The sequence below is a fragment of the Triturus cristatus genome, chromosome 3_1 (assembly GCF_964204655.1).
Source record: "Triturus cristatus chromosome 3_1, aTriCri1.1, whole genome shotgun sequence".
In the NCBI taxonomy this organism is placed as follows: Eukaryota; Metazoa; Chordata; class Amphibia; order Caudata; family Salamandridae; genus Triturus; species Triturus cristatus.
Window position 1 is genome coordinate 123,103,907 of NC_140583.1, and position 27,245 is coordinate 123,131,151.

The following is a 27,245-nucleotide window of genomic DNA, read 5'->3' on the forward strand; positions in this document are numbered from 1 at the left end:
TAGTACTATATGTATTTGACATAAATATTGCCCTTGCAGAAAAATCTGGAACAGCTGTTTTGGTCTTTTGATCTGAGTTTTACCACATCAAGCTGTAACTGATTTTGGGACATCAACCCCTGAATATTGGCAATAGAATGATGAACATTCACAACTCTTACCCCTGGGTGTCGTCTACCACAAACAAACTTTTTGTATCATAGGCACCCATCAAAGCTGTTATAAGGTGGACTAAAGGCCACCATACACATTAAACAGCCTTGGCGTGAGCCCTGGCCCTCGAGGGATGGCACAAGTCAACGCTTTGCCTCTGATAGACAAGGACCAAGTTCTTCTTGACCTGTCTGATTCGACAGAAAACTGTGACACATGTCAGAACCACATCCTTGATGCCGAAGCGATCGATACCATAGCTCCTCAATGTCAGCGCTCATCATATTCAAGCCTCCTCGGGAGTAGTAGGCGCTATTATAAATCTAAAACACACAACAGCACAATACTGAGGCGAGGCTTGATTTAGAGTTTGGCATCCAGGATAGTCCATCACATACGGGAGAGATGTCCTTTCCTCCTTGTTATAAGTGCATTGTGTCCCGTGGCATTGATAGGGCAGAAGGGATATCTGTTACCCTGTGACAGAGTAAACCATTCGCCGAACTCTGAGTCAGGCGCCTGACTGCTGAGTGGCCAGCGTGAGAACAGCCGAATTGTTCAAAATAATACAAATAGAAGCAAGTGTATTTAACTCACAGGAAGAGGCTGCCTCAGCTGCTGTGCTTAGTCACCATAATTTATTAGCCCCCTTCCTTTTTTTTTTAGAAAAAGCTACTTTCAGAAGGAACATAGATAAGAGAGGGCGAGCAAAGCAAAACAAAATTCAAATGCCTTTTGCGGTCAGAGTGATGGCTCAAAGTTACAGAGGTCAAAAAGCCTGACTAAGAGGATTGCAGGAATGCTGCCATCGTGGGCCTTGTAGCGCTATTAAAAGTTATCCTCAAAAATGTATCCTCCGCATTCCGGCCGCAGACCTCCCTGAACTGACCCTGATGCGCATCCGTAGCTTGCTTCCAGAGGAAGAAACCACTCCTTGGTTGGGTGTGAAAAGGCTGCTGTAAACTGCCTTGTTTGGGGTTTTTCATCATTTTTTCTTGGTTTGCTCCATTCAGGATGAATAGTGAAGTTGTATGTGCACTTTGATTCCTTTCACAGTAAATTCTACAGTAATTGTTATTGCATTTTTGTTTTAAAGAATAATCAGGGCCTGCTCCTAGAAATTCAGTATAAAAGCACACGTTTGGGTGTCCGTGCCGCTCTACCAAGCACTAGGCGCTATTTACACTATTTGCACTTCCATTGTTAATATATACTTTTATTAGTTTCTAGTGTTTTTAATTAGGTCTCGCCTGACCCAGCGCATGCGCTGGTCTGGCGAGACTTTTTGAGAGGGCTCCAAAAAGTGCTACCAGGCTAGCCTAGAGCTACAGTGTATGTGCGCGGGCGCGCGTGCCGCGCTTGACTGCGTTGATGTTTGATCGCGGCTGCACGGCCGCTTGGCATAGCCAATAGGTCTCGCTTTTGGGACCTTATAAGTATTTAGTTATGCAACTGTTGCATGACTAAACACTTATAAGGTCCCAAAGGCGAGACCTATTGGCTATGCCAATGCTTGTCTTAGGCTGCATTCTGCTGTAATTTGAATTCATTCTTGTTCTCCGGGAACGATCTGAGGGTAGGGTATTGTAGGGTGGGCACATGCTGGTAAGGAGAATTGTTAAAGTTTTATGGGCTTTCTAGGACCTTGTTCTTGAAGACTGGTGTATGTTTGTTTCCTGGCGCCGGTACTCCAGCAGAGACTCCCATTGCACTGTAGCCGGGACAGAAAAAGCCGAGCCACAAAGAGATGACTGCTGGGTGTGGGGAACATAGGATAGGATATATAGGATAGGATATATGCTTGTAAAGCGCTCGTATGCCGTGGCGTCTTGGCGCTAAGGGGGGTAAGAACCTAGTAAAACCAACAGCCTGTTACATGCAGCTATGTCCTGGAGAATAGCAAGGTTTTCAAAGCTCTCCTAAACACCAATCTGTTAGATTGTAGTCGCATGGCTACAGGCAATGAATTCCATAATAGAGCCGCCCGATGTGGAAACGCTCTACCACCCCATTTTGCCTTCCTAATCCTATCCAAACAAAGAAGATTTTGAGTACCGGATCGTAAAGGTCGAGCCGGAATGTAGTGTCTAAACAGTATCCGCATAGCCCTGGCACCGCCTCCATAAAAAGCCTTATGGACCAAACATAAGGCCTTAAATTCAACACGATCCTGCATTGGAAGCCAGTGCAAGGTACGGATAGCCTCAGAGGTAGGTTTACCTCTGGGTATATCCAGAAGCAGTCGCGCAGCAGCATTCTGTAATGATTGAAGTCTGTTCATTTGGGTCCTGTCAATTCCCAATAATAGGCCATTACAGTAGTCCAACTTTGAGAGCAGGAGAGCCACTACCACTAATTTCTGTTGTTCCTTACTAATAAAAGAAAAGATCTTCTTCAAGGTTTTAATAAGGAAAAAGCAGGAGGAAGTAAGGCTGTTCACTTGAGCCGAGAAGGTTAGATTACAGTCAAAGATGACCCCCAGATTTCTAATCTTAGTTGCTGGGGTGGGACATTGCCCGGCTGTCGTAGGCCACCAGGAAGCATCCCACCGAGGTTGGCCACAGCCAAATTCGATGACCTCCGTTTTAGCGGTGTTTATTTTTAAGAAGCTCCGATTCATCCAGGCTATAATCTCTTCCAGGCAGACATGAAACCTGACTGCCGTGTTCTCAGGATGTTTAGTCATGGAGATTATAAGCTGCGAATCATCGGCGTATGATGTAAATTCAAAGCCATGCCTCCTAATCAGTGCCGCCAATGGCAGCATATAGATATTGAAGAGGGTAGGTGACAGAGCGGAGCCCTGAGGGACCCCACAAGGCAAAGAAAAGCTCTCTGACTGTAAACCCTCCCAACTCAGGCTCTGAACTCTTTCGTCCAGGAAGGAAGATAGAAGGGACAATGCTGTGCCCCTAATGCCCACATCTTGGAGCCGCTGACCCAACACTGTGTGGTTCACAGTGTCGAAAGCTGCCGACAAATCAAGCAGAACCAAGACTGCATTTCCCCCCCGATCTATAGTTCTACGGATCTCTTCTGTGACTACGATCAGGGCAGATTCAGTCGAATGACTTGGTCTAAAACCATGCTGGGCTACATCCAATAGCTCGTTAGTTTCGAGATAGTCAGTCAGAGTTCTGTTCATGAATTTTTCCATGATCTTAGCCATTATGGGCAACCCAGCAATCGGTCGGTAGTTTTTTAACTCTGTAGGGTCCAGCGTGGGCTTCTTTAATAAGGGCCTAACAGTTGCCGTCTTCCAGCAGGCTGGAAAGATACCAAATTCTCCAATCTGATTTAACAGTGGGGTTAGCATCTCCCCAATTCTACTTGCAACCCGATGGAGCACAGTGGCAGGACAAGGGTCGTTAGATGATCCTGATTTTAAGGAAAGAAGTGTATTACTAACTTCCTCTTGACCAATCCTGGGGAAACTCGTAAGTTCCCCAGAGAGTGGTCTAACTGTCATTGGGGGATATTGTACTTTGTCTGTAAGCAGGCAAACCTCCGAGAGGTCATCATAGATAACTTGAACCTTCTTTTGAAAGTAAGTTGCCATCCTGTCACAGATTATTTGGTCAGGATGAAAAGCAGAGCCCTGCTGGGCTTTAGAGAGCAAATTAACAGTTTTAAAGAGCTCTCTAGCCGAGTTTCCTGCTTCGTCTATTTTGTCTGCAAAAAACCTCTTTTTTGCCTCAATAATGGCCATTTTATAATCTTTAAGGGCAGTATTATAGATCATTTTTGCGACTATATCATACTCCTGCCGCCATTTTCGCTCGGCTGTACGACATTTCACCTTAATAGCTTTCAGCTGGGAGTTATACCAAGGAGAGGTTGGCTTATGCCTCCTAATGGTAGACCATCTTTCAGGGGCTACCTGATCAGCTGCTGATTGAAGCCAATCGTTAATGTTAGATGCCGCCAAATTGCAGTCCGTAGATAGCGGCCCAGGACCTGTACTGAGGGCCACTAATAGATCCTCAGCACTGACTTTATTCCACCGTCGGGACAGGACTTTCGTTGATTTTATCTGTTTCTGTAACAGTGGAAATAGGAGCTTAATCCCGAACAGGACTGCATAATGGTCTGTCCAGGACAGAGGAGTAACCTTTACCACTTTTGTAGTAGAGTCGTTAGAAAAAATACCGTCCAGGGTGTGACCCGCCTGGTGGGTGGGTTCAACAACCAACTGGATCAGTCCAAAAGTGACAAGATTGTCAAGGAGTTTTCCCATATCTGAATTGTCCCCAAGCTCCAGGTGAAAATTAAAGTCACCAAGCAGCAGAAACGGGCCCGAATCGGTTTGTGACTCTAAGTAGGTCATCAATGATTCGGCAAAAATTGCTTTTGGACCAGGGGGGCGGTAAAGTAATAGGCCCTGAACATTCATTTCATTATTTCTGCTGATAGTAAAATGCACGGCCTCCGCCGAAAGATCTTGAATGGCACTTATTCGCAGATTAATATAATCCCGATGGACAATGGCAATGTCCCCCCCTTTTCCCCCTTCCCTGTTGTGTGAGATCACCGCATAACCTTGAGGTAGGGCTGTGTTCCAGTCTGGACATGAGGCATTATCTGCCCATGTCTCAGTCAGAAACATAATATCAATGTTGGTACTTCGAATTATGTCTTCGATTTGATATTTATGTTTGCTCAATGACCGAACATTAAGCATCATACAATGAATGTATCGTTCCTGATCGCCGGATCCACAACCAGCTACTCTAGGCTGGGGGGGGGGACGGTCTGAATGTTTCTAGGAGTATCCATCATGCTACCTTCCCTCCCTATTATCTTTGCCTCGATCAGGCCTCCCAAGCGAAACCAGCAGTTAACACACTCGGTCTTACCTGTGGGAGTTAAGTTGTGTAATTTACACAAGCCATGATCATAGGCCAGCAGCTCCACCCTGCTGTATTTTATGGAACGAGATCGACCCAGGGGTTGTGGCGCTGGACGCGTTACGGACGCTGACGGGCGCAGACGGGCTTGCCTTTGGCGCGCCTTCGGCGCGCTGCCGGCGCGCCCGCTGCGCGCGTCCGCTGCGTGTCCGCCTCATCGCGCCTGATAAATGCTCCATGCAATAGAAGGCAAGGAAAGACTAGCGCGCCAACCCTGAGTGCCGTGCGGGCCCGCTAACATCCGGGTCCCGCCAGGGTCGAGCGCAATGAGTGTAAAAGGAAACAGCAGGTAAGATCTGAACAAATAAATATCTTTCCCAGAATGTCTATGTGACCTTTCCCAAATCTGCGAGAGTGCAGCTGATTTTAAAAATGGTTAAAAACGATGTTCAGGCTAGTTATTAAAACGGTGATAGCAGCAGTCTGATGTAAACACTTAAAAGTCCCCCCACACAATAGCAGCAGGATAAAGTGCAATTTGGAAAATAAAACCACCAGAGGACATATAATTCAGTTTTTAAAAACAACCCGGTAGAAGGATAGCAACAGCAACAGCCTGTCAGTGCAACAAAAGGTTCTTTACCCTTTAACATAAGTAGACAGTGGCGTCTAGGTCTAAGTGCATGTTAGAGAAGAAGCCATCTGAATCGCTGCTCGATGGAGGACCAACCGGTAATGTAAACATATATCAGTACACCCGGCAGAGAGACCTGAAAATATTGCGCTTCGTGACAGGTAGCCAGTGTAAGGACCAGTGGTTGTTTATTGTTTGCACGGGCACCTCCAGGTCCCAAAGATCCCTGTCACCTGCGGAGTCCCCACAAATTCAATATTGCCCTCTGTGACCTTGAAGCTCTTCATTGAGTAGGTTAGAGTTCTCCTGCCAGACGACAAAATCAAGACTCACCAATGTGCCGATGATATGCAACTCTACTTGAAAGCCTCCTCTACTTTAGACACCAGCGCCTCGGACGCTTCCTGCCCATCATCCAGACCTGGATGGCTAGCACCTTCCAGAGGCTTAACCACACCAAGCCACCTGTGATTTGCCAAGAACAAGAAGCAAGTAACAGTACAAACCTGGTTCATTGACATAAACTTGACGGTTTCGAACCCTAACTTTCACTGAAGGCCAAGATACTTAGATTCACCATGGACACAAGCCTCACCCTCAAAGAAAACTTTGGAGATGGCCTGATACTAGGTCTCTCTTCTAAGGAGTGTGAAATTGTTTCTTCTAGAAAACAATTTCAGAACTGCTGTTCAAGCCCTTAAAAGGAAGAGCAGGTGTGCCTGAAAATACTCTGCCTTCCCCAGATAGGAGGGAATTCAGCTTGCACTGTTGAGTGACCTGTAGCATCATTGAAGTCGGAGATTCAGTATTTCCAATGGGTCCCTTTAGCCCACATTCACCTGGCACTGGCGGCCACTCTGAGGGGAGTTGGTTTGGCACAAGCACCATAAAATACTATTTGCTTATGATCCTTGGGAGATCTACTAAAAAAAAACAGTCCTGCAACCGCCCTAGATTTTACAGTGAAACTCATTTATTTGTTTGCATAAGTTAATTAAAACCATTGCATTACAATAAAATGTTAAAAAGGACCTCGCAATTCATAGAGGTAAAATAAAGTACAATAATTAAATGCAAGCATCGGACTAGGGGCTTCTTATCATATTTGTAATTGGGCGTTGCCTTTTGACATTGGGTGTTGCCTTTTGGCTTTTTTGCACTTTAACCTGCGTAGTGCCCTTTGCACTTTAATTGTCGCACTTGCCCTTTACCCCCACACTGTCTAAAGCAACTTGCTGGGGAGGTAGGGGTGCGCCTATTTGGGGAAGGCAGAGTATTTTTAGGCACACCTGCTCTTCCTTTTAAGGAAGGCCTATTAGAACGCATTTTCTCTGGCAAATTCATAAATTGCAATGCGCATTCACACTTTAATTTGCACATTGCTATATGCAATTTACCTGGTGCAGTTGCACGTTAGGCCCCCTTCTGTCCTATGCACTTTGGGAAGGGGGGGGGGCACATGTTGGGGGAGGCACTCGTACTTTGATGACACTTCTCTCTCTGGCACAATGGAAGGTTGATTAGTACAGCTGTCCTGCAGCCAACTTAGAACTTGCTATGAGCACATGCGCTTGAATCTCCAGTTTCCCCTATGTATTCTAAACCCTCTGCATTTACTGCCAGGCCTCAGTGTAGCTATGTTTAGGGGCCAACCATATTGAGTAGTAGGGTGGGTAGAGTGGTTCCTCTCTCAACTTTACTTAATTAATGCATGGGCAAGAGGCTTATATAAGCTTTGAATGTGTCATTTTAAATGGACTTACAGATGATAAACTTTGCAATTTATTCTTTTATGAAGACAGCTTTCGTGTGTTTTATAATGTGTTTGATAGAGGATTACATTGTAATGTTTTTTTATTAATCAAGCAATATAGATATTTGATTTGATTGGGGTCCGACTCAGAAAGAAAATGTGATAATTCAAGGCAAACACGTCACCTTTCAGGGCATAGATGAAGGTCCCTGGCCTACCCAAAAGCGCAAAGTATATCTTTCAAAATGTCTCTGCCTGCTACTGCTTCTCCTCACGGATCTTGATTCACCAAAATGTCAGGGAAAGCGGAAGTGACATCAGCAACCGTTTGATGCCAGATTAAAATCACAAATCACCCCGTCTCCCAGCCACAGCCCCTCGCCCACTTCATTTGTGTTGCTAAGGGGCTAAAGGAAGGATGAGGAAGGGAAGTACAGAAAGTAAACATGGCTCCGAGGATGCTGTTTGCTCTTCCTGCTCCAGGCATGGAGTACCAGCTGCTACCAGTTATACTTCTCATTGACTCAATGTTGGTCCTATCTCTATTCCTGCGGCTTGTCCAAAGTATAGAAAATAGACAATTACCAAGTTAGGAAAAATGTGTCTTTACACGTGTATCTTCTCTCTTGTTGTCACGTGGAAACCAGGTTTGCTTTTGAAGAAATCCCTCTACACATCCCTGAAAAATTAGAGATGCTGGGGTTCTTTTCCCACACTTACTCCACCACTGCCCTTTGCTTAACAGAAGACCAGGAAGTGTGGTCAATTAATTTATGAATTTGCATGCGGACAAACCTGATTTCATGTGTATTTCCTGCAGTCATAAGCGCAATCTCTGCGCACGAAAATATGACACGATTTTGCGAATTACGATGTGTGCAGAATGTTTTGTAAGTCCAAATCTTAATGCCCTGATCTCTAGGAATCTTCTATATCTCATGAGGATTCACATTAAACTTACTAACACCTACTTGGTCTGTGTGTCAATATATATCTATCTGATAGAATAAGTTACAATCATGGATGTTTTCACTAATGGGTGATGGTCGCACGAAACAAAACTGTATAACCTAAAAATAATAAAAAACTGTAGGTGGAGATGCAGAGCAGTCATTCAATGACTTAGAATGCTTAGAAACAATAATGTACCTCACTTATTTGGATGGGAAATGTGCCATATCAATCAATCAATCAATCAAACAATTTATAAAGCGCGCTACTCACCCGCTAGGGTCTCAAGGCGCTGGGGGGGAGGGGTCCGTTACTGCTCGAAAAGCCAGGTCTTGAGTTGCTTCCTGAAGGAGCGATGGTCCTGGGTCAGCCGTAGGTGGATGGGGAGGGAGTTCCATGTCTTGGCCGCCAGGTAGGAGAAGGATCATAATAAAATAGTGGAATGGAACTTCATTCTAGAAGTGTCAATCAGTGTTTGAGTCCTATATGGGACAAAGTATTTTCTCCGTACATTACAAGGATATTTCAAGTCACTGAGGAGTGAAGTGACCATAGAGAGGAATGAAGCCGAAGGCTGAGTTCTTTTATAAGATCATGAACTCCCAGGTGACTTGAAATATCCTTAAAATGTACAGCAAAGAGTATTTTCTTCCATATAATACATTGTCACACTACAATCCATCCCTAAAACTGCCTAAATCCTTGTTGCCATGCTCTTTCATGTGAAAAAAATGGTATAATTGCGGGCATGAAAAATAAAAGCAGAATCTAGCATGAAACTAAACACATTAGTATTTTATTGCAAAACGATATTAGAATCAGTTTAATGTAACTCAGTTTTAAAAAAAATAGAGCTCTCAATGTGTAGAGATATTCTATTGCTCCTTGAGTGATCTTTAGTGTGCAAAAATGAAACATATTAGCATTAATATATCTTTTCTGCTCATCATGTTCCTTTGAGAAAAAACATCAGATGCATTTATATAAAAAGCCAGTTTTCGGTATCGCTGCTATGTTTAAGGTGCATCTGTAATGATGCTTTGTGACCTGCCTTTCATCTTGGCTGCTGGCTCTGGAAGCAGGCATTATGATGTCACAATTGACTGTAATAACTTATTACAGTTGAGCAGCGACATCATTTTATTATCACAGGTGACTAGAGATGTAACAAGTCACCTGTAATAAGGAAATTAGAGACAGGCTTTTCTACAGGGATAGCAGGCACCCTTGTAGTATGTATAGGCTAAAGTAATGCCTGCTGTACATTACAAGGATATGACAGGTCACCGAGGAGTTCCATGACTATAAAGAGGAATGAAGCCCAAGGCCGAGTTCCTTTGTAAGGTCTTAGAACTCAGACGGGAAAGGCAATAGCCTTAAAATATGCACCAGAAGGTATTTTATGCCCTAAAATACATAGTCACACATCACCTTTCCTGACAAACACCTGAATCCATGGTGTCTTGCTCTTTCATATGAATGAGGCGCTTGAATACATGAAAAGAAAAGCGGAATGCAGTGTAGGTTTTTTAAAGTGTAGTTACATTTGTTTGAGACCTTGATGAGCCGTGCTGCTTCATGGACATCTCGCTACAACTCACATCCCAACTCTATCATGGCAGCCAATTCAAGAAGTTCACTGAGCCACAATATCAGACATCCCAGAGAAAATTTATTGAATTTCTTCAAATTTAACGGTCTTTGCTTCTTTCTGAATTTAAACAGAGTTGGTGTTCCCCTAACTTTGTAAGTTTATCATCAGGCAATCACTATCTTTCACATACATTTAGTTTTGCTGGGACCCCTTTTTTCCCATATTGAAAATTGGGTAGGCAGGTGGAATGGGCAGCTCTCCACTTATATATCTTATTAGGAGGCCAATGCAGACGGCTGCTGCTGTAACGCGAATGAATGGGTATAGAATACAACCATATACAAATGTGTTTGGCTTTTCTCCAATCAAGATACAGGTTTGAGGTCCCTCAGACAGGGCACAGAAAGTAATTTGCCAGTGTCAAAGCCCCCTCAAGGGTCTGGATACACGTTTGCCATGTACAGAAATTGAACATATTCTATTGTCTTCTAGATGTCTATCTAGGTCACCAATCAGACATTTCAGGTAATGTTATTATATTAGGCCATGACAACTCTAGTCACCATGGCTTGACTTTTTACAGTAGTATTTGGGACGTTAACCATCCACGGAGGCGGAAGGATCCCGATCCACCATACCACTCTGCCTGCCCTCCGGACATGAGGGAACTCTGAGATTTTGAAGCATGCTGAGCCAAATACAGATGCATTTGGTGAGATAATATGTTATGGGCAGAATGTTATTTCTGTGTCTGTCGATAAAGCTGTCACGCTGTTACATTAGGTGTGTTGGCCACAGAGATTGCCAGTCCTTCGGATTATTAACTTTGTTTTTGTTGATTTTTCTGTTTCTTGATTTTTGTTGAGAACATTTTTACCTGTTTCATCTTCCTATTTACATACACTATGAAGCCCAAGAGAAAGAGAATGTGAATAGGAAGATAAAACAGGCAAAAATGTACTCAACAAAAATCAAGAAACATCGAAAAATCAACAAAAACAAAATTAATAATCCCAAGGACGGGCAATCTCTGTGGCCAACATACCTGTATTCTTGCTCTTCTAGACATACTAGTGTCTTATGCAAGCCTACCAAGTGTAGGAATCTGGTTATAATTATAGCATGATTCTTGGGTTGCTTTGGGTGAATTCTGTCTGGCTTGAGCAAACAAGCCAAGCACAAAAATGCCTTAGGCCAGCAGAATCAAAGAAGCAGAAAGCATCCACCCACTCAAGATGTGTCTAACCATACTGCCAACAATTCATCAAGCGAACCCTGAGCTGCTGCACAACTGTGTATTTCAAACCCACTTCAAGGAAATAAAAATAATTTAGTGACTGTAGGTGAACTATTGAAAACCAAGAGGTCGCTGTAATAAGGCACATGTAAGGAAAGCATAGAATATCATATTTTTATTAAAGCAAATTCCACAAAAAGGGGATGCAAAATAAAAGATTTTACTAGCTTTTAAAATAGTTCAAGAGAGAGGCACACATGAAAGGAGGAGCCCATATTTTGTGCTCCTTCCAGAGTCACCAACATTGGAACATTTTACAGACTCTGTACCACTTTCTACAGTTACAAAGAGTGAAAAAGGTTTGGAATGCTTCCATCTCGATGTATAGCATCCTGGGGCGTATTCGTAAAAGGCGAATTTACACGTGAGTAAATATACACATGCACTTTACTGTTACACCAACCACTCAGTAAGCATTCCCCATTTTCCAGCCATTCCCCCTGTTTTCTCCCTCCCACATTTACTACTAAGAGGTCGATTCTGATCTGGGTCGGACAGCTCTCCGAGAGATGTTCGTAGCCTTATCTTGCGACCGACCCGTACCCGGAGCCGGTCCGTCCTGTTGATGAAGTACAATGCGCATAACTGCCAAAAATCCGACCGACTCGTAGGCTGTGATTCACGCTTCATTCTCCGTCCGAGCCGTAACTCAGAACGCCGAACCGAGTCGCACGGAAGCAGTATCCATAGTTTCCGGCCGGACAAGTATGATGCGTACTTCCTACGTGCCGGGTGGGTCGCCACATATGGCACGTCACAGCATCCGTAAAAGAAGCATATCAGGTACGATTCGCACCACAACTCCATCCACGGCTACGAGACGGCGCAGCTAGCAACGGGTACGAGACGGAGCAACAAGCAGCGTGTACAAGACAAACACATCATGAATCCCATTGCGCAGGACATACCAGTACTGTACATCTATGACCGGATCAGGAATAGACGAGGACGGCGCAGACGGTAAGTCAGACACCCACCGCACAATCAAATGACACGTACCTGCAAAATGTCACACACACACAGGGGATCCATATCTGGCCACTAGCAACAGGCCACCATAGGGGTTGCATGGCCAGCACTACTGCCACCCCCACTCATAGGACTTATGTTGCCCAGCACTCCTGTCACCCCCACCCATAGGGCTTATGTTGCCCATCACTCCTGCCACCCCCACCCATTGGGGACCTGTTGCCCAGCACTACTGCCACCCCCACCCATAGGGAACCTGTTGCCCAGCACTCCTGCCACCCGTAGGACTTTTGTTGCCCATCAATACTGCCACCCCCACCCGTGGGGGACCTGTTGCCCATCACTACTGCCACCCCCACTCATAGGGGACCTGTTGCCCATCACTCCTGCCACCCCCACCCATAGGGCTTATGTTGCCCATCACTACTGCCACCCCCACCCATAGGAGACCTGTTGCCCATCACTACTGCCACCCCCACCCATAGGGGACTTGTTGCCCATCACCACTGCCACCTCCACCCATAGGGGACCTGTTACCCATCACTACTGCCACCCCCACTCATAGGGGACCTGTTGCCCAGCACTCCTGCCACCCCCACTTTTAGGACTTATGTTGCCCATCACTCCTGCCACCCCCACCCATAGGGCTTATGTTGCCCATCACTACTGCCACCACCACCCATAGGGCTTATGATGCCCATCACTCCTGCCACCCCCACCCATAGGGCTTATATTACCCATCACTCCTGCCACCCCCACCCATAGGGCTTATGTTGCCCATCACTACTGCCACCCCCACCCATGGGGGACCTGTTGCCCATCACCACTGCCACCCCCACCCATAGGGCTCATGTTGCCCATCACTACTGCCACCCCCACCCATGGGGGACCTGTTGCCCATCACCACTGCCACCCCCACCTATAGGGGACCTGTTGCCCATCACTACTGCCACCCCACTCATCGGGGACCTGTTTCCCAGCACTCCTGCCACCCCCACTCATAGGACTTATGTTGCCCATCACTCCTCCCACCCCCACCCGGCGCAGATGGTAAGTCAGACACCCACCGCACAATCAAACGACACGTACCTGCAAAATGTCACACACACACAGGGGATCCATATCCTGGCCACTAGCAGCAGGTCACCATAGGGGTTGCATGGCCAGCACTACTGCCACCCCCACTCATAGGACTTATGTTACCCAGCACTCCTGCCACCCCCACCCATAGGGCTTATGTTGCCCATCACTCCTGCCACCCCCACCCATTGGGGACCTGTTGCCCAGCACTACTGCCACCCCCACCCATAGGGAACCTGTTGCCCAGCACTCCTGCCACCCGTAGGACTTTTGTTGCCCATCACTACTGCCACCCCCACCCGTAGGGGACCTGTTGCCAATCACTACTGCCACCCCCACTCATAGGGGACCTCCTGCCACCCCCACCCATAGGGCTTATGTTGCCCATCACTACTGCCACCCCCACCCATAGGAGACCTGTTGCCCATCACTACTGCCACCCACACCCATAGGGGACCTGTTGCCCATCACCACTTCCACCTCCACCCATAGGGGACCTGTTGCCCATCACTACAGCCACCCCCACTCATAGGGGACCTGTTGCCCAGCACTCCTGCCACCCCCACTTTTAGGACTTATGTTGCCCATCACTCCTGCCACCCTCACCCATAGGGCTACTGCCACCACCACCCATAGGGCTTATGTTGCCTATCACTACTGCCACCCTCACCCGTAGGGCTCATGTTGCCCATCACTCCTGCCACCCCCACCCATAGGGCTTATGTTGCCCATCACTCCTGCCACCCCCACCCATAGGGCTTATGTTGCCCACCACTACTGCCACCCCCACCCATAGGAGACCTGTTGCCCAGCACTCCTGCCACCCCCACCCATAGGGCTTATGTTGCCCATCACTACTGCCACCCCCACCCATAGGGGACCTGTTGCCCATTACCACTGCCACCCCCACCTATAGGGGACATGTTGCCCATCACTACTGCCACCCCCACTCATCGGGGACCTGTTTCCCAGCACTCCTGCCACCCCCACTCATAGGACTTATGTTGCCCATCACTCCTCCCACCCCCACCCATAGGGGACCTGTTGCCCATCACTACTGCCACCCCCACCCATAGGGGCCTGTTGCCCATCACTACTGCCACCCCCACTCATAGGGGACATGTTGCCCAGCACCCCTGCCACCCCCACTCATAGGACTTATGTTGTGTATCACTCCTGCCACCCCCACCCATAGGGGACCTGTTTCCCATCACTACTTCCGCCTCCACCCATAGGGGACCTGTTGCCCATCACTACTGCCACCCCCACCCATAGGGGACCTGTTGCCCAGCACTCCTGCCACCCCCACCTATCGGGCTTATGTTGCCCATCCCTACTGCCACCCCCACCCGTAGGGGATCTGTTGCCCATCACTACTGCCACCCCCACTCATAGGGGACCTGTTGCCCAGCACTCCTGCTACCCCCACTCATAGGACTTCACTACTGCCACCCCAACCCATAGGGCTTATGTTTCCCATCACTACTGCTACCCCCACCCATAGGGCTCATGTTGCCCATCACTAATGCCACCCCCACTCATAGGATGGGTGATGCGCCACACATCCATCATACACCAACATCAGGTATGTCAGCAAAATACATCCCCCCTAACATCATGACAACAGTGTGTAGTCTGTGACAAATGCCCACAACAGTGATTATGACTTCGAACATACAATGTAACTACCATCACATATGTGACCAAAAACTGAGTGTGGCCTACACAAGGCAAGCATCATTAGCACTGTGTCAATGTAAAAATAACACCCCCTCACTGTATAGAACAGATTGGGCCCGATTCACAGAACTAACTTAAGACAAAATCCTAAACGTACTACTTTTGGTATTCACAGAAGGCATTTAGTAGTAGTAAAGTTAGGATTTTGTCTAAAGTCTGTCTTAAGTCTGTCCTAAGTCTGTCCTAAGTCTGCCCTAAGTCTGTCCTAAGTCTGTCCTAAGTCTGTCTTAAGTCTGTCCTAAGTCTGTCTTAAGTCTGTCTTAAGTCTGTCTTAAGTCTGTATTAAGTCTGTCCTTGGTCTGTCTTAAGTCTGTCGTAAGTCTGTCGTAAGTCTGTCATAAGTCTGTCTTAAGTCTGTCCTACTACTTTTGGTATTCACAGAAGGCATTTAGTAGTAGTAAAGTTAGGATTTTATCTTAAGTTTGACTTAAGACAGACTCAAGACTTACTTAAGACAGTCTTAAGACAAACTTAAGACAGACTTAAGACAAACTTAGGACAGACTTCAGACAGACTTAAGACAGACTTAAGACAGACTTAAGACAAAATCCTAACTTTACTACTACTAAATGCCTTCTGTGAATACAAAAGTAGGAAGTTTAGGATTTTGTCTTAAGTTAGTTCTGTGAATCGGGCCCTGTGTGCTTCCAAACTGCAGCAAATGTTGAGCATTGTGGTGATGGGCTCCAAAATCCCCCTCATCACAGTGACCAAAAGGTAAGTGTCATCATGGTCAAAGATGCAAATGCCAAACAGCATGTATGATTTCTGGTCCCAACACATGAAACACTTTTGGGGCAAGTAGTGGTTGTGTCCCATACCCACAGAGATGTGGTGAGGCTAACAGTGCTGTGAAAACCTAACATACTCTCGGCCATGTGCAGACAAGCGCCACCCAGGGGGGCTGAAAATGAATACAGTGTACAATGACACAAAAGCAGAAGTGACCATCACAAAGCATACACACATCTCGAAAATAGACACACAAATCAAAACAACCTGTATAGACTGTAGGTGTCAGGTCACAAACTCCCATTCCATGCCAGCAATGGCACCTAACAACCAGGATGAATGTGCAGAATGATGTGATATGACTCACAGGGACAGTAGGGAAAATCACAAAAACAACATCCAGACAATGGCCCCCAACAGCAATACCAATGCACTGGTGCAGATGCGCAAACACAAACAGGCAACCTCACACTGCACATCTGACACAACATGTGTGTGTGTGTGTGTGTGTGTGTCTCATTATCTCCAGGCAACTACACAACACATGAGGGGGGCTGAACCACAGTGAGACAGATGTGGACAAAGTGCCATACAAAAGTAAACCATCAATGGTTCTCCCATAGTGGGCAATCAGGCATTGTGAGATGAGAGAGAGCACAACAGACACATGTGACACAAGCTGGAATGAACAGCAACTAACACAGCAAGAGACTGACACACAACAGCACTATCCCAGGGACCAGACATTGGGGTGACACAAGCATGCATGACGCGTCCACTGTGCTGACAAAGGTAGATGACGTACAAACTGTGAAACCCAGACATGTGTCCTGTGCCACAAATATACATCACACATACACAAACACAAATCACTCAGCACGGCCCATCATCCATGGACAAACGGGAGCTAGGGGCCCATCCATGCAAACATTTACATCAGTCCACCCTCAACACCACACACCCTGAACTGCACCAATGTGCATCTGTTAAGCCCACATGGACAGGTGACATTGCACATGCACCCATGAAAAACACAGTAATTTTGGGAGGAACTAAGGTGCACAGACTCATCACACATGGACAGTTTATAACCCTGGTGAATGACAGACATACTGCACAGTATGCAGTACATGGCCATGATGTCAAAGCTCATGCAGCCTTCCGAATACCTGCCACAGTCCCAGGACAATGCAGAAGCCAAGGAGAACCACAAGGCACACATGCTGACACCTGCAAACATTGCAGCCCTGAACCAGACAAGTGGGAGCAGCCACACACACATACACATGTCTCAATCACTTAAAGGTACCACCTAGGGACAGCTACATGAAATTGCGAACAAACAAGTGCCTTGGGTACCCCTGACTGTGTCCCATCTGCGTCTGACAACATCATCACCACTCAGAACTGACAAATCCCAATGATGAAACACCAATTAACAGTAGTGTGTCTTGCACCCACCCATCTGGTAGCCCATGGCAACGTTGTGGGATGACCACAGTACCACTCAGCAAGCATCAACAACAGGAACATATCAAGGGAACACTGCCTGTGTATGGAAAGGAATGTGGACACACACACATGCCCACACAACACACAACATGGGCCCAGGCAATGTCACGGAACAACACACTTACTTGAGGGGACTCAACTCCTGAAGAAGCTCAGCTGTGCCAACCATAGCCACAGCAGGTTTAAGTCATGTCAGCAGAACACTTGGTCAGTCAGCCATCAGTTACCGCACAATGAAGGCTCTGGTCACAACAGCTTGGGTACGGCAGTGTCCCTTAAGTCATCTGCACATACTCAATACATATGTCCAGCAAGTTGCACAGAGGACCCAGTTGCTCCTACACCAATGATGCCAGAACCTAAATGTCCAGTGGAGATGCGCCCACAGTCAGGGAAATAGACAAATTGGACAATGGGAAGCACATCATATGTACATGTGTGCAAGCCACAGATGTGACCATGCAAATGAAATGTTTACAGAGTGTCCACAAATTGTTAATCATGACACACCCAGTTAGCTGCAAAGGATGATATGGATAACTACCAGAATAGGATACATATTTCATGGACCACATGGAGTACCTCACATCAACACCTCAGTATTCAACATTTGAAATCCAGCATTACAACTGCAAGGTCATGCTAAACATCATCAACATAATGTACAGCTAAATCAAATTCACAAGGATAAAGAATAAAGCTTTATTCCGCAAATTAAAAATGCTAAGTCCTTTCAAAACAAAGGCCAATGGCCAGTCCACATCCAAATGGCAAGAAGTTAACTTGAGTGACAACTGTCACACGTTGCTTGCCTGCACTGGTAAGGACAGGGGACATCCCTTCGGAGGGGCATACATGGGGGCAGGCCAGGCACCGCAGGGACAGGATCAGGGCGCAGCAGAAGGAGGCAGTGAAGGGGTGGTGGATGCAGGAGAGTCACTGGCAACTGCAGTGGAGCTGACTGAAGTAGTGGGTGCAGTCACAACTGTGGGGCACAAGTCAGATGGGGTGGGTGCCATCACAAATACAGTGGGCAGGTCAGATGGAGTGGACTGGGTCCCCACTGCAGTGCCCAAGTCAGACGGGGTGGTCGTGGACTCCACTGCAGTGCCTAACTTAATGGGAGCAGAATGGGGTTCAGGTGATGTCAGCAGGACAGAGGGGGGGACACGGTCCCCACATCAGTGGTACAAACTGTCTGACCGGGGGTGAAAGAGCAAGTGGTGGGGGGGAGGGCTGCAGCATTTTGGGGATGGTGTATCTGTGGGTGGGGAACCTGGGGCAGGGTGTGGCGGGGGAACCTGTGGAGTGGTGGCCTGGGGATGGAGGACAGAGACTTTGTCATGCAGCTGCGGGGCGGAGGTGGGGTCTTGCTCTTCCGGCTCCGGGGGGACTTGCGGGTGGGGGCCTCAGTCTGACTTCACCTGGGGGAGGGTGTCCGGGTGTGAGGGGCAATCCCCTCTGTGAGTGGGTATCTTCATGTTCCCCTTGTAAGATGGATCTGCTGGGTCAGTGGGGAAGAGGCCAAGGTCACAGAGGAAGAGCTTCTGTGGAGATGGGGTTGCAGGTGAGGCAAGGGAAGGGGGCTGGGAGGGAGAGGTATCAGAGAACTGCGGAGTTGTTGTGGATGACTTTGTGTGTGTCTGCAAACCATCCCCTGTGACTGTGGTATCAGTCGCCTGCGCTTGCTTGTGTGCAGGTCTAGACCTTGGTTTGGGTGTCTGTGTGCTGCCTGTGTCTGTGGGATTGTGAGAATGTGCAGGTGTGTGTGTGCTTTGGACAGGTAGGGTGCTAGGAATCGTGGGGGGTGCAGGGGTAGGAGGGGTGCGGGACTGTTGGAGGAGGGACACTGCTGCCGTCAGGGAGGAGGCCACGGCCTGATTGGTCCTCTGTAGGGCAGACATGCCCGATGAAATGCCCTCCATGAACGACACCAGTTGTATCAACAGACTGGTGTGTGCATGGAGGACACTAAGCATTGATGTCTGCCCTACATGGATCTGTCGAACCAAGTCCAAAGACTCCTCACTCAGGGCAGCAGGGGACACAGGGGCAGGGGGTGCGGTGCCTGGCACAAAGTAGACATGTTCCCGAACACTGGAGCCTCCACGGACCTCTGGGATGGGAGCCGATGGGAGGGTGATGATGGTGGTGGTGGGGGCAGTGGTGGGGACAGCCTCACTAGCTGGGGTTTGGTGGCTGCTGACACCCGCCTCTACAAGGGAGTCCTCCTCCGAGCTGCTGTGGCTCTCAGCCGGGGTGGATGTTGTAGAGGACTCCTCTGTGTGGCTCCACTCGCCCTCCGTGCCACTGGGTCCCTCCGACTCCTCGCCTTCTGTCCCAGTCAGGCTCTGTGGCTCCTCCTGGTTCATGGAGCTGTCCCCTCCTGTGGCGTGGATGTATCTGGATAAAATTAGGAAAAAAGAGAACAACATCAGTCACCTGCACTGACTGCTCACACCACAGTGAGTACATCACATCACAGGGCAAGGCCTGGCATCATCAGCTGAACACTGCTCAAACTGCTCACACTGTTTAGAATAACCCAATTGTCAGTCTCACCATCAACCATGGCACACATATCCCTCCTGGACTTGCACCCATATGTCTGTTGCATGTTGGATGCTAATACCCCAATGTGCCGACATGCACCACCCACACATGTGTTGGACATGCAAGTGAACATGTAGGAGTATGTCACTATACACACATAACATCTCTTGCCACTGACTCAGTACAGGTGTCAGGATGAAGGGATTGGCAGAGTATCATTTCACATGCTTGTGATGCATGCCAGCAACACACACTATGGTGTTCTCATGTTCTGATAGTCAATGTCACAATGGGGTGAATGGGGCACAATTGAACACAATGCAGGATCACTCATAGCAAGTTAAATGCCATGGCACTGGCATGCCTGTCACAGGGGCAGGGCATCCCGACAACAACAGTATGCACTGTGTCACAATCATAGCCCAGGGGTAAAGCAAACTCTGCAGCTGACAAGTGCACTTGCCCATCCCCTGCAAACAACATATCCCTGACCCTGAAGACCCCACATCATACAAATCAGACATATGAGTCTCTGCAAACACAACTCCCTGTACATTAGCACATCACAGTCTGTTGAGCATGTAACCCAGCTGCCTAAAGTGCACAGTTGCATACACCATTGTGCACTGTCAAGTGATCACACACCTATATGTCACACAGGTCTTGTCTCTCATAGTCACATCTCAGATGTCCTGCTGACCCTCAAACTCATGAACACCCCAGTTGTAAGTAAAAGGAAGCCACACCAGACACAGAGGCAGACACCTGAAGGCACATGTCACTAAGCACAACCTGTAAGTTGATACACAGGAGTGGGATTACAGAGTGTTTCGAAATGCCCTTAAGTAGGCATGACTGCCCAGGTCTACATGAAACAGTGTTTAGCCCTGGACAGTAGTCAGGTGGCTAAGCAAGTGTGACACACTTGATATACATACTCCTGAGGCACACAAATCTGAGTCCCCTGCTGCATGTGTTTGTTTGAAATGCCCCAGCCACATGTTACGAGTCAACCCAGCAATTGGAACACATATCAAGGGCACATACAAGGGCACATACAGATCACATGTCAGATCTCAGGCATTGTGTAAACAATTGACCCACCCATGAAATACACAACAGAGTCACGGTAACAGATGCTGTCCGGAAGCTGAAGCATAACTGAATGCAGGGACACAGTGCCCTAGTGACACAAGCAACAGACTGTAGGGTCCACACCTGTGGATCAGATGAGGAGGGTGCATCACACAATTGAGGGACATGAGTATTGGAGTACAAGACCTACGTAATGTGGAAGTGTGACCAGGCCAAAAGACTGCAATTAGCATGTCAGACATAGTACACAGATTAGTCATGGACTTAACCCCTCCTTGCTGTTGTCTGGCCTTCAGCTGCCCTTCCAGGTCCGGGAAGACCACCACCAGTATCCGGAGCATGTGGGGGGTCAGGGTCCGGTATCTGCTCCTCCTGCGAGGAGGCGACCGCTTCAGCTGGACCCTTGCGATCCTCTGGGTCCAGCCCCGAAGGTCCTGCCCCCTCTTCTGGCAGTTGCGGATCCGGCGCTTGTAGACCCCCACCGATCGAACTGCCCGGGCAATGGTCAGCCATATCTCCTGCTTCTCGTGGGCATCAACTTGTGAGGATGACAAAGTTAAAAGTCTATTAACACACATGACCCAGATTTGTGCTGCACACAGTTGGATATACATGTCATCATCACAAAGGAAAATGAGTTACACAGGTAGTACACCCATGGAAAAGGACAAAAGCACTGCATGTCTGACATGTTAACAATGCCTGGGAAGTTGAAGCTTGCACGAATGCACTTTAGCTGCAGAACACCTGTTCATTACATGTACCCACACACTTTGGGGGATGAAAGTACTCAGTGAGTATGCTTGCCGCTGGTGTACACACTGCTAGTACTGCTAGTCAGACAACATGCACAATTAGGAAGGCACTGGTCTGTACACTCACCTGCGCCCCTGGTTTCCCATACATCTTGCTGGACTGTGGAAGGAGCCCGTCCAGCAGGGCCTGGTTCTCCTCCTCAGTGAAGGCAGGGGCCCTCTCCAGAGTACGTGCCATAGCAGTAGCCAAAGGATGCAGAGACAGCAGCAGTGGTAGCAGGGATGTGGTCCAGTAGCATGTAGTGCAGGCAAGTGAGCTCCCGGGGGGCCAGCCAGCCTTATATCTGTGCTGGAGAGGCAGAAACTGTGCCATGTGTCCCGGGTGATAGGTCCAACATGGTTGCATTCTATGAATCTGGCTAATCCATGGAAATGTACGACTCGTACACGTCCCCCGCATCATTCAAATCTTCACCTTCATAAAACCCTAGGAATTGCAACATTGTTGTAGGCATACAACTGAATTTCCAGCGCACAACTCGTACAAGTTTTGAATCTGCATTCGTCTCCATGACAGTCCAAAGCCAATGGGTGAGCCCGGCACGGTCAACTGACTGTACAACGAGTAGTTTGAAAATACACATGCACCCGTCTCCATACGATTTAATGGCCAAGGCGTACGCCAGTTTCGGACCATACCTGCCCGACACGTATGCATGATAGTCACCCGCGTCGGGCCTCATTGCAGTCAATGGCAAAGCGTACGCACGGCTCGGTCCTGAACTGCGCAATGCGTACGCCTATTCACCCGCGTCGGACCTTATTGCACTCAATGGCAAAGCGTACGCACGGCTCGTTCCTGAACTGTGCAATGCGTATGCATTGTCACCCGCGTCGGGCCTCATTGCAGTCAATGGCTAAGCGTACGCATGACTCGGTCCTGAACTGTGCAATGAGTACGCATTTTCACCCGCGTGGGACCTTATTGCACTCAATGGCAAAGCGTACGCACGGCCCGGTCCTGAACTGTGCAATGCGTACGCATTGTCACCCGCGTCAGACCTCATTGCACTCAATGGCAAAGCATTCGCACGGCTCGGTCCTGAACTGTGCAATGCGTACGCATTTTCACCCACGTCGGACCTCATTGCTGGCAATGGCAAAGCATATGCACGGCTCGGTCCTGAACTGTGCAATGCATACGCATTGTCACCCGCGTCGGACCTCATTGCACTCAATGGTAAAGCGTACGCCCGGCTCGGTCCTGAACTGTGCAATGCGTACGCATTGTCACCCGCCTCGGGCCTCATTGCAGTCAATGGCTAAGTGTACGCATGACTCGGTCCTGAACTGTGCAATGAGTATGCATTGTCACCCGCGTGGGACCTTATTGCACTCAATGGCAAAGCGTACGCACGGCTCGGTCCTGAACTGTGCTGCGTACGCATTGTCACCCGCGTCAGACCTCATTGCACTCAATGGCAAAGCATTTGCACGGCTCGGTCCTGAACTGTGCAATGCATATGCATTGTCACCCGCGTCGGACCTCATTGCTGGCAATGGCAAAGTGTACGCACGGCTCGGTCCTGAACTGTGCAATGCGTACGCATTGTCAGCCGCGTCGGACCTCATTGCTGGCAATGGCAAAGCGTTTCCATGGAAATGTACGACTCGTACACGTCCCCCGCATCATTCAAATCTTCACCTTCATAAAACCCTAGGAATTGCAACATTGTTGTAGGCATACAACTGAATTTCCAGCGCACAACTCGTACAAGTTTTGAATCTGCATTCGTCTCCATGACAGTCCAAAGCCAATGGGTGAGCCCGGCACGGTCAACTGACTGTACAACGAGTAGTTTGAAAATACACATGCACCCGTCTCCATACGATTTAATGGCCAAGGCGTACGCCAGTTTCGGACCATACCTGCCCGACACGTATGCATGATAGTCACCCGCGTCGGGCCTCATTGCAGTCAATGGCAAAGCGTACGCACGGCTCGGTCCTGAACTGTGCAATGCGTACGCCTATTCACCCGCGTCGGACCTCATTGCACTCAATGGCAAAGCGTACGCACGGCTCGTTCCTGAACTGTGCAATGCGTACGCATTGTCACCCGCGTCGGGCCTCATTGCAGTCAATGGCCAAGCGTACGCATGACTCGGTCCTGAACTGTGCAATGAGTACGCATTGTCATCCGCGTGGGACCTTATTGCACTCAATGGCAAAGCGTACGCACGGCCCGGTCCTGAACTGTGCAATGCGTACGCATTGTTACCCGCGTCAGACCTCATTGCACTCAATGGCAAAGCATTCGCACAGCTCGGTCCTGAACTGTGCAATGCGTACGCATTTTCACCCACGTCGGACCTCATTGCTGGCAATGGCAAAGCGTATGCACGGCTCGGTCCTGAACTGTGCAATGTATATGCATTGTCACCCGCGTCGGACCTCATTGCAGTCAATGGCAAAGCGTACGCACGGCTCGGTCATGAACTGTGTAATGTGTACGCATTATCACCCACGTCGGACCTCATTGCACTCAATGGTAAAGCGTACGCCCGGCTCGGTCCTGAACTGTGCAATGCGTACGCATTGTCACCCGCGTCGGGCCTCATTGCACTCAATGGCAAAGCGTACGCACGGCTCGGTCCTGAACTGTGCAATGCGTACGCATTGTCACCCGCGTCGGGCCTCATTGCAGTCAATGGCTAAGCGTACGCATGACTCGGTCCTGAACTGTGCAATGAGTACGCATTTTCACCCGTGTGGGACCTTATTGCACTCAATGGCAAAGCGTACGCACGGCTCGGTCCTGAACTGTGCAATGCGTACGCATTGTCACCCGCGTCAGACCTCATTGCACTCAATGGCAAAGCATTTGCACGGCTCGGTCCTGAACTGTGCAATGCATATGCATTGTCACCCGCGTCGGACCTCATTGCTGGCAATGGCAAAGTGTACGCACGGCTCGGTCCTGAACTGTGCAATGCGTACGCATTGTCACCCGCGTCGGACCTCATTGCTGGCAATGGCAAAGCGTTTGCACGGCTCGGTCCTGAATTGTGCAATGCATACGCATTGTCACCCGCGTCGGACCTCATTGCAGTCAATGGCAAAGCGTATGCACGGCTCGGTCATGAACTGTGCAATGCGTACGCATTGTCACCCGCGTCGGACCTCATTGCTGGCAATGGCAAAGCGTACCCACGGCTCGGTCATGAACTGTGCAATGCGTACACATTGTCACCCACGTCGGACCTCATTGCTGGCAATGGCAAAGCGTACGCACGGTTCAGTCATGAACTGTGCAATGCGTACGCATTGTCACCCGCTTCGAACCTCATTGCTGGGAATAGCAAAGCGTACGCTCGGCTCGGTCATCAACTGTGTAATGTGTACGCATTATCACCCACGTCGGACCTCATTGCAGTCAATGGCAAAGCGTACGCACAGCTCGGTCATGAACTGTGCAATGCGTACACATTGTCACCCACGTCGGACCTCATTGCAGGCAATGGGAAAGCGTACGCACGGCTCAGTCATGAACTGTGCAATGCGTACGCATTGTCACCCGCGTCGGACCTCATTGCAGGCAATGGCAAAGCGTGCGCACTACTCTGTCATGAACTGTGCAATGCGTACGCATTGTCACCCGCGTCAGTCCTCATTGGTGTGACTATTTGACGGCTTCAACACACAATTACTTGCCAGGGACTCAGGTGCACACCTACCACACTACAGCATTGGCCACACAGTGTACCATGGCATGTAAGGCTGCATTCCCTGTGTGTTGAGGGGGGCAACATTTGGTTTGTTGTGTGGCACTTTTGTGCAGCCACTCCCAGGCTGTGCACGTGTTCATGGGGACAGAATCCTTTGTGTGTTGTGCACATTACCACTGTGATGTGCAACTGTACAGTTATGAGCATGAGTCATGGACACAGTTGCAGGTTGGATATGTTTAGGACATGTCACATACACCCTGAGTCCTGGGGGTAATGGCATGTACGTCACAGTGAGACCTGTAGCCCAATTCTGATGTACACCCACAGTCTATGTGCATGTTGTGTCTCAGATGTGGCTGATCAAATGTGCCCAATGGGAGACAGTCTCCACATCCATGTGGTTTGTGCATCAACATTGATGTTGTGTGTGTGTCTACGAGGTGTACATGTAGGGCCTACAGAGACAACAGTGGCCACTACCTGTGGGACTCACGGTTGCCTTGTGGCGTGTATATGATACGCCATGTCATGCCAGTGTAGATGTGGCAAGACAGGGACCCTGGGTATCTGCATGGCAAAGTTCTGTGATGCCTGGGAGACATCAGGCCTCACTTGTCACTGTGGTGTGTGTTTGTAACGTCACAGCAGTACATAGGTAGGGTGACAGAGCCCAATGATTGGCCATTGCACTAAATGGGACTGATGTGGACATGTGGACTTGAGATGTGAGGTGATGGTCATGTAGGTGGCATATGTGCCCATGCCCAACAGCACACACCTCAGTACATTGTGTATTGTCATGATGTATCATGTGATATTTTGCTTGGTCATAGCCACATGGGTGGATAAACCGACAATAGTCCTTTGTGCATCTCTGTTCTGTAGGGCACCAGCTGTCCATAGACGGTTCCCATATCTTGAAACCATGCAGGAACGCGACTGCATCCGACGGTACTGCTTCACCAGGCCACTGATTGAGGAGTTGGCAGAGCAGTTGGCGCCACATCTGCTACCTGGACGGACATACCCTACAGCACTGACCCCAGAGGTGAAGGTGATAGCAGCCTGCACTTCTTTGCTACTGGTACCTTCCAGTACACTGAGGCTACTGCTGGTGGTATGTCGCAAACTATGTTTAGTCGTGTGCTACGCGATGTCTTGGAGGGGATGTTGCATTTCCTTGACCTGTACATCAAGTTCCCTAGACCAGGTCAACTCCCTGAAAAGAGGATGCCTTTTATACACTGAGGAGGATGCCGAACGTCATCGGATCTATTGATAGTACACATGTGGCCCTGATACCACCACAGGCACATGAGCAGGCATACCGTAACAGGAAACATTTCCACTCCATCATTGCTCTGGTGGTATGTCTTGCAGACATGTGTCTCACACATGTGTGTGCACGTTTCCCCGGTTCTGCGCACGATACCTACATCTTGAGGAGTAGTCGCATTGCAACGCTGATGTCATAGATGCCAGACCAGCTTGCCTGGCTTGTCGGTGTGTACTGACTATTTACCATTGTGTGTGTCTGGCAATGTTGTATTCCACCCTCCTTCAAAACTCTGCTAATTGATCAATTGTTTGTGTGTAGGTGACTCCAGATATCCCAACATGCCATGAGGTTGCCGACACCTCTCCGGAACCCTGTGACACCAGCCGAGATGCGCTACAATGAGGCACATGGTCGGAGCAGGAGGGTGATCGAGCGGACATTTGGTCTCCTGAAAAGCTGCTTCCGCTGCCTGGACAAGACCGGAGGGGCCCTCCCATACGACCCTGCAAAGGTGTGCAAAATTATCCTTGTATGCTGCATGCTACACAACATGGCTGTGCGGAAGAAGTT